The following is an 8,094-nucleotide window of genomic DNA, read 5'->3' on the forward strand; positions in this document are numbered from 1 at the left end:
TGTAGAGGGATAAACTCAAGCAATATGATATAAACCCCATCTTTTTATCCTCGATGGCAACAATACAATGCGTGCCTTGCTGCCCCTGCTGTCACTGGGAAAGGGCACCGCAAGATTAAACCCAAAGCTAAGCACTTCTCCCATTGCAAGAAAGATCAATCTAGTAGGACAAACCAAACTGATAATTCGAAGAGACTTGCAAAGATATCAAATCATACATAAAAGAATTCAGAGGAGATTCAAATATTGTTCATATATAATCTTGATCATAAACCCTCAATTCATCGGATCTCAACAAACGCACCGCAAAAAGAATTACATCGAATAGATCTCCAAGAAGATCGAGGAGAAATTTGTAATTAGATCCAAAGAGAGAGAAGAAGCCATCTAGCTAATAACTTTGGACCCGAAGGTCTATGGTAAACTACTCACACATCATCGGAGAGGCTATGGTGTTGATGTAGAAGCCCTCCATTATCGATTCCCCCTCCGGCGGAGCGCCGGAAAAGGCCCCAAGATGGGATCTCATGGGTACAGAAGGTTGCGGCGGTGGAAATAGGGTTTCGTGGCGCTCCTGGATGTTTTCGGGGTATATGAGTATATATAGGTGAAAGAAGTCGGTCAGGGGAGCCACGAAGGGCCCACGAGGGTGGGGGCGCGCCTACCCCCCTGGGCGCGCCTCCCTGCCTCGTGGCCACCTCGTCGCTTCCTTGACGTCCACTCCAAGTATACTGGATTGCGTTTGTTCCAAAAATCACTCTCCCGAAGGTTTCATTCCATTTAGATTCCGTTTGATATTCCTTTTTCGCGAAACACTAAAATGGGCAAAAAAACAGTGCTACCTCTTGAGCACCGCGTTGGTTTTCCCTTGAAGAGGAAAGGGTGATGCAGAAAAGTAGCGTAAGTATTTCCCTCAGTTTTTGAGAACCAAGGTATCAATCCACTAGGAGGCCACGCAAGAGTCCCTCACACCTACACAAACAAATAAATCCTCGCAACCAACGCGATAAGGGGTTGTCAATCCCTACACGATCACTTACGAGAGTGAGATCTGATAGATATGATAAGATAGTATTTTTGGTATTTTTATGATAAAGATGCAAAGTAAAGAAAGTAAAATAAAAACGGCGCCAGAAATAGCTTGTTGTCGGGAGATTAATATGATGGAAAATAGACCCGGGGGCCATAGGTTTCACTAGTGGCTTCTCTCAAGAGCATAAGTATTTACGGTGGGTGAACAAATTACTGTTGAGCAATTGATAGAATTGAGCATAGTTTGAGAATATCTAGGTATGATCATGTATATAGGCATCACGTCCGAGACAAGTAGACCGACTCCTGCCTGCATCTACTACTATTACTCCACACATCGACCGCTATCCAGCATGCATCTAGAGTATTAAGTTCATAAGAACAGAGTAACACTTTAAGCAAGATGACATGATGTAGAGGGATAAACTCATGCAATATGATATAAACCCCATCTTGTTATCCTCGATGGCAACAATACAATACGTGCCTTGCTGCCCCAACTGTCACTGGGAAAGGACACCGCAAGATTGAACCCAAAGCTAAGCACTTCTCCCATTGCAAGAAAGATCAATCTAGTAGGCCAAACCAAACTGATAATTCGAAGAGACTTGCAAAGATAACCAATCATACATAAAAGAATTCAGAGGAGATTCAAATATTGTTCATACATAAACTTGATCTTAAACCCACAATTCATCGGATCTCGACAAACATACCGCAAAAGAAGAGTTACATCAAATAGATCTCCAAGAAGATCGAGGAGAACTTTGTATTGAGATCCAAAGAGAGAGAAGAAGCCATCTAGCTAATAACTATGGACCCGAAGGTCTGAGGTAAACTACTCACACATCATCGGAGAGGCTATGGTGTTCATGCAGAAGTCCTCCGTGATCAATGCCCCCTCCGGCGGAGCGCCGGAAAAGGCCCCAAGATGGGATCTCACGGGTACAGAAGGTTACGGCGATGGAAATAGGGTTTTGGCTCCGTATACGTCGGTGGAGCAACGAGGGGCCCACGAGGGTGGAGGGCGCGCCTGGGGGCGGTGGGCGCACCCCCCTACCTCGTGCCCTCCTCGTTGATTGCTTTACGTAGACTCCAAGTCCTATGGATCACGTTTGTTCTTAAAATCACGTTCCCGAAGGTTTCATTCCGTTTGGACTCCGTTTGATATCCTTTTCCTTCGAAACAGTGAAATAGGCAAAAAAACAGCAATTTGGGCTGGGCCTCCGGTTAATAGGTTAGTCCCAAAAATAATATAAAAGTGTATAATAAAGCCCAATAAACATCAAAAACAGAATATAATATAGCATGGAACAATAAAAAATTATAGATACGTTGGAGACGTATCAAGCATCCCCAAGCTCAAGTCGTGCTCGTCCTCGAGTAGGTAAATGATAAAAACAGAATTTTTGATGTGGAATGCTACTTAGCATAATAACTATGGACCCGAAGAGAGAAGAAGCCATCTAGCTAATAACTATGGACCCGAAGGTCTGAGGTAAACTACTCACACATCATCGGAGAGGCTATGGTGTTGATGTAGAAGCCCTCTGTGATCGATGCCCCCTCCGGCGGAGCTCCGGAACATGCCCCAAGATGGGATCTCACGGGTACAGAAGGTTGCGGCGGTGGAATTAGGTTTTTGGCTCCATATCTGGTAGTTTCGGGGTACGTAGGTATATATAGGAGGAAGGAGTACGTCAGTGGAGCAACATGGGGCCCACGAGGGTGGAGGGCGTGCCCTGGGGGGGGGGGGGGGGTAGGTGCGCCCCCTACCTCGTGCCCTCCTGATTGATGTCTTGACGTAGGGTCCAAGTCCTCTGGATCACGTTCATTCCAAAAATCACGTTCCCGAAGGTTTCATTCCGTTTGGACTCCGTTTGATATTCTTTTTCTGCGGAACTCTGAAATAGGCAAAAAACAACAATTCTGGGCTGGGCCTCCGGTTAATAGGTTAGTCCCAAAAATAATATAAAAGTGTATAATAAAGCCCAATAATGTCCAAAACAGAATATAATATAGCATGGAGCAATAAAAAATTATAGATACGTTGGAGACGTATCAAGCATCCCCAAGCTTAATTCCTGCTCGTCCTCGGGTAGGTAAATGATAAAAACAAAATTTTGATGCGGAATGCTACTTCACATAATTTCAATGTAATTCTTCTTAATTGTGGTATGAATATTCAGATCCGAAAGATTCAAGACAAAAGTTTAATATTGACATAAAAATAATAATACTTCAAGCATACTAACTAAGTAATTATGTCTTCTCAAAATAACATGGCCAAAGAAAGTTATCCCTATAAAATCATATAGTCTGGCTATGCTCTATCTTCACCACACAAAATATTTAAATCATGCACAACCCCGATGACAAGCCAAGCAATTGTTTCATACTTTTGCATTCTCTAACTTTTTCAATCTTCACGCAATACATGAGCGTGAGCCATGGACATAGCACTATATGTGGAATAGAATGGTGGTTGTGGAGAAGACAAAAAGGAGAAGATAGTCTCACATCAACTAGGCGTATCAATGAGCTATGGAGATGCCCATTAATAGATATCAATGTGAGTGAGTAGGGATTGCCATGCAACAGATGCACTAGAGCTATAAGTATATGAAAGCTCAACAAAAGAAACTAAGTGGGTGTGCATCCAACTCGCTTGCTCACGAAGACCTAGGGCATTTTGAGGAAGCCCATCATTGGAATATACAGGCCAAGTTCTGTAATGAAAAATTCCCACTAGTATATGAAAATGATATCATAGGAGACTCTCTATCATGAAGATAATGGTGCTACTTTGAAGCACAAGTGTGCTAAAAGGATAGTAACATTGTCCCTTCTCTCTTTTTCTCTCATTTTTTATTGGGGCCTTTCTTCTCTTTCTTTTTTATGGCCTCTTTTTTTCTCTTTTTTTATTTTGTCCGGAGTCTCATCCCGACTTGTGGGGGAATCAAAGTCTCCATCATCCTTTCCTCACTTGGGACAATGCTCTAAAAATGATGATCATCACACTTTTATTTTCTTACAACTCAACAATTACAACTCAATACTTAGAACAAAATATGACTCTATGTGAATGCCTCCGGCGGTGTACCGGGATATGCAATGAATCAAGAGTGACATGTATGAAAGAATTATGAACGGTGGCTTTGCCACAAATACGATGTCAATTACATGATCATGCGAAGCAATATGACAATGATGGAGCGTGTCATAATAAACGGAACGGTGGTAAGTTGCATGGCATTATATCTCGGAATGGCTATGGAAATGCCATGATAGGTAGGTATGGTGTCTGTTCTGAGGAAGGTATATGGTGGGTGAATGATACCGGCGAAAAGTGCGTGGTATTAGAGAGGCTAGCAATGGTGGAAGGAGGAAAAGTGCGTATAATCCATGGACTCAACATTAGTCATAAAGAACTCATATACTTATTGCAAAAATCTACAAGTTATCAAAGCAAAGTATTACACGCATGCTCCTAGGGGGATAGATTGGTAGGAAAAGACCATCGCTCGTCCCCGACCGCCACTCATAAGGAGGACAATCAATAAATAAATCATGCTCCGACTTCATCACATAACGGTTCACCATACGTGCATGCTACGGGAATCACAAACTTTAACACAAGTATTTCTAAAATTCAAAACTACTCAACTAGCATGACTCTAATATCACCATCTTCATATCTCAAAACAATTATCAAGCATCAAACTTCTCATAGTATTCAACACACTCATAAGAATTTTCTTTTTTCTTTACTAGTCTTGGATGACTATTATTGTTAATGCAAACTACCATGCTGTTTTGTAGGACTCTCAAAATAATCTAAGTGAAGCATGAGAGAACAATAGTTTCTATAAAACAAATCCACCACCGTGCTCTAAAAGATATAAGTGAAGCACTAGAGCAAAAACTATATAACTCAAAAGATATAAGTGAAGCACATAGAGTATTCTAATAATTTCCGAATCATGTGTGTCTCTCTCCAATGGTGTGTACAGCAAGGATGATTGTGGTAAACTAAAAAGCAAAGACTCAAATCATACAAGACGCTCCAAGCAAAACACATATCATGTGGTGAATAAAAATATAGCTCCAAGTAAAGTTACCGATGGAAGTAGACGAAAGAGGGGATGCCTTCCGGGGCATCCCCAAGCTTTGGCTTTTAGGTGTCCTTAGATTATATTGGGGTTCCATGGGAATCCCCAAGCTTAGGCTCTTGCCACTCCTTGTTCCATAATCCATCAAATCTTTTACCCAAAACTTGAAAACTTCACAACACAAAACTCAGCAGAAAATCTCGTAAGCTCCGTTAGCGAAAGAAAACAAAAGACCACTTCAAGGTACTGTAATGAACTCATTCTTTATTTGTATTGGTGTTAAACCTACTGTATTACAACTTCTCTATGGTTTATAAACTATTTGACTAGCCATAGATTCATCAAAATAAGCAAACAACACACGAAAAACAGAATCTGTCAAAAACAGAACAGTCTGTAGTAATCTGTAACTAACGCAAACTTCTGGAACTCCAAAAATTCAGCCAAAATAGGAAGACCTAGATAATTTGTTTGTTGATTAGCATCAATTGGAATAAATATTTTATCACGTTCTGATAATTTTTAACAATTGTTTTCGTGAACATAAAGTTTCTGCAATTTTCAGCAAGATCAAATAACTATCATCCAAGAAGATCCTATAGGTTAAACTTGGCACAAACACTAATTAAAACATAAAAACAAGTCTAACTAGAGGCTAGATCAAAGATTTATTCCTAAAAAGAAGCAAAAAGCCAAAAACTAAAAATAAAATTGGGTTGTCTCCCAACAAGCGCTATCGTTTAACGCCCCTAGCTAGGCATAAAAGCAAGGATAGATAAAGGTATTGCGATCTTTGGTAGGCAATCCATAAGTGGCTCTCATAATAGATTCATAAGGTAATTTTATTTTCTTTCTAGGGAAGTGTTCCATGCCTTTACTTAACGGAAATTGGAATCTAATATGCCCTTCCTTCATATCAATAATTGCACCAATCTTTCTAAGGAAAGGTCTACCAAGAATAATAGGACATGTAGGATTGCAATCTATGTCAAGAACAATAAAGTCTACGGGCACATAGTTCCTATTTGCAACAATAAGAACATAATTAATTCTTCCCATAGGTTTCTTAATAGTGGAATCCGCAAGGTGCAAGTTTAGAGAGCAATCATCAAAATCACGGAAACCTAGCAAATCGCACAAAGTCTTTGGAATCGTGGAAACACTAGCACCCAAATCACACAAAGCATAGCATTCATGATCATTAATTTTAATTTTAATAGTAGGTTCCCACTCATCATAAAGTTTTCTAGGGATAGAAACTTCCAACTCAAGTTTTTCTTCATAAGATTGCATCAAAGCATCAACGATATGTTTGGTAAAGGCTTTATTTTGACTATAAGCATGAGGAGAATTTAGCACGGATTGCAACAAGGAAATACAATCTATCAAAGAGCAATTATCATAATTAAATTCCTTGAAATCCAAAATAGTGGGTTCATTAATATCTAATGTTTTGATCTCTTCAATCCCACTTTTATTAATTTTAGCATCAAGATCTAAAAACTCTGAATTTATGGAATGCCTTCTAGGTAAAGGTGGATCATATTCAGTCCCATCATTATCAAGATTCATATTGCAAAACAAAGATTTAATAGGGGACACATCAATAACTTTTAGATCTTCATCTTTATTTTCATAGAAATTTGAAGAACACGCTTTCACAAAGCAATCTTTCTTAGCACGCATCCTAGCGGTTCTTTCTTTGCACTCATCAATGGAAATTCTCATGGCTTTGAGAGACTCATTGATATCATGCTTGGGAGGAATAGATCTAAGTTTTAAAGAATCAACATCAAGAGAAATTCTATCAACGTTCCTAGCCAATTCATCAACTTTAAGCAATTTTTCTGCAAGCAAAGCACCGAAATTCTTTTGCGAATTGATAAATTCCTTAAGAATAGTCTCAAATTCAGAGGGCATCTTATTAAAATTTCCATAAGAATTGTTGTAGGAATTACCATAGTTATTAGAGGAATTACTAGGATAAGGCCTAGGATTAAAGTTTCCTCTATACGCGTAGTTACCAAAATTATTCCTACCAACGAAATTCACATCCATAGGTTCATTATTATTCTCAATCAAAGTAGACAAAGGCATATCATTAGGATCAGAATAAACACTCTTAGTAGCAAATAATTTCATAAGTTCATCCATCTTTCCACTCAAAACATTAATTTCTTCTATCGCATGCACTTTTTTATTAGTAGATCTTTGAGTGTGCCATTGAGAGTAATTAACCATAATATTATCTAGGAGTTTAGTAGCTTCTCCTAAAGTGATTTCCATAAAAGTGCCCCCGCGGCCGAATCTAAAAGATTTCTAGAAGCAAAATTCAATCCCGCATAAAAATATTGTATAATCATCCACAAATTCAAACCATGCGTAGGGCAATTACGTATCATTAATTTCATCCTCTCCCAAGCTTGTGCAACATGTTCATGATCAAGTTGCTTAAAATTCATAATATCGTTTCTAAGAGAGATGATCTTAGCGGGAGGAAAATATTTAGAGATAAAAGCATCTTTGCACTTATTCCAAGAATCAATACTATTTTTAGGCAAAGACGAAAACCAAGCTTTAGCACGATCTCTAAGCGAAAAAGGAAATAGCTTCAATTTAACAATATCATTGTCCACATCTTTCTTCTTTTGCATATCACACAAATCAACAAAGCTATTTAGATGGGTAGCGGCATCTTCACTAGGAAGGCCGGCGAATTTATCTTTCATGACAAGATTCAACAAAGCAGCATTGATTTCACAAGATTCAGTATCGGTAAGAGGAGCAATCGGAGTGCTAAGGAAATCATTGTTGTTGGTATTGGTAAAGTCACATAATTTGGTATTATCTTGAGCCATCGTGACAAGCAAGCAATCCAACACACGAGCAAACAAGAAGCGAGCGAAAAAAGGCGAACGGAAAAGAGAGAGGGCGAATAAAACGGCAAGGG

Source organism: Aegilops tauschii, chromosome 3 (genome assembly GCF_002575655.3).
Source record: "Aegilops tauschii subsp. strangulata cultivar AL8/78 chromosome 3, Aet v6.0, whole genome shotgun sequence".
NCBI lineage: Eukaryota > Viridiplantae > Streptophyta > Magnoliopsida > Poales > Poaceae > Aegilops > Aegilops tauschii.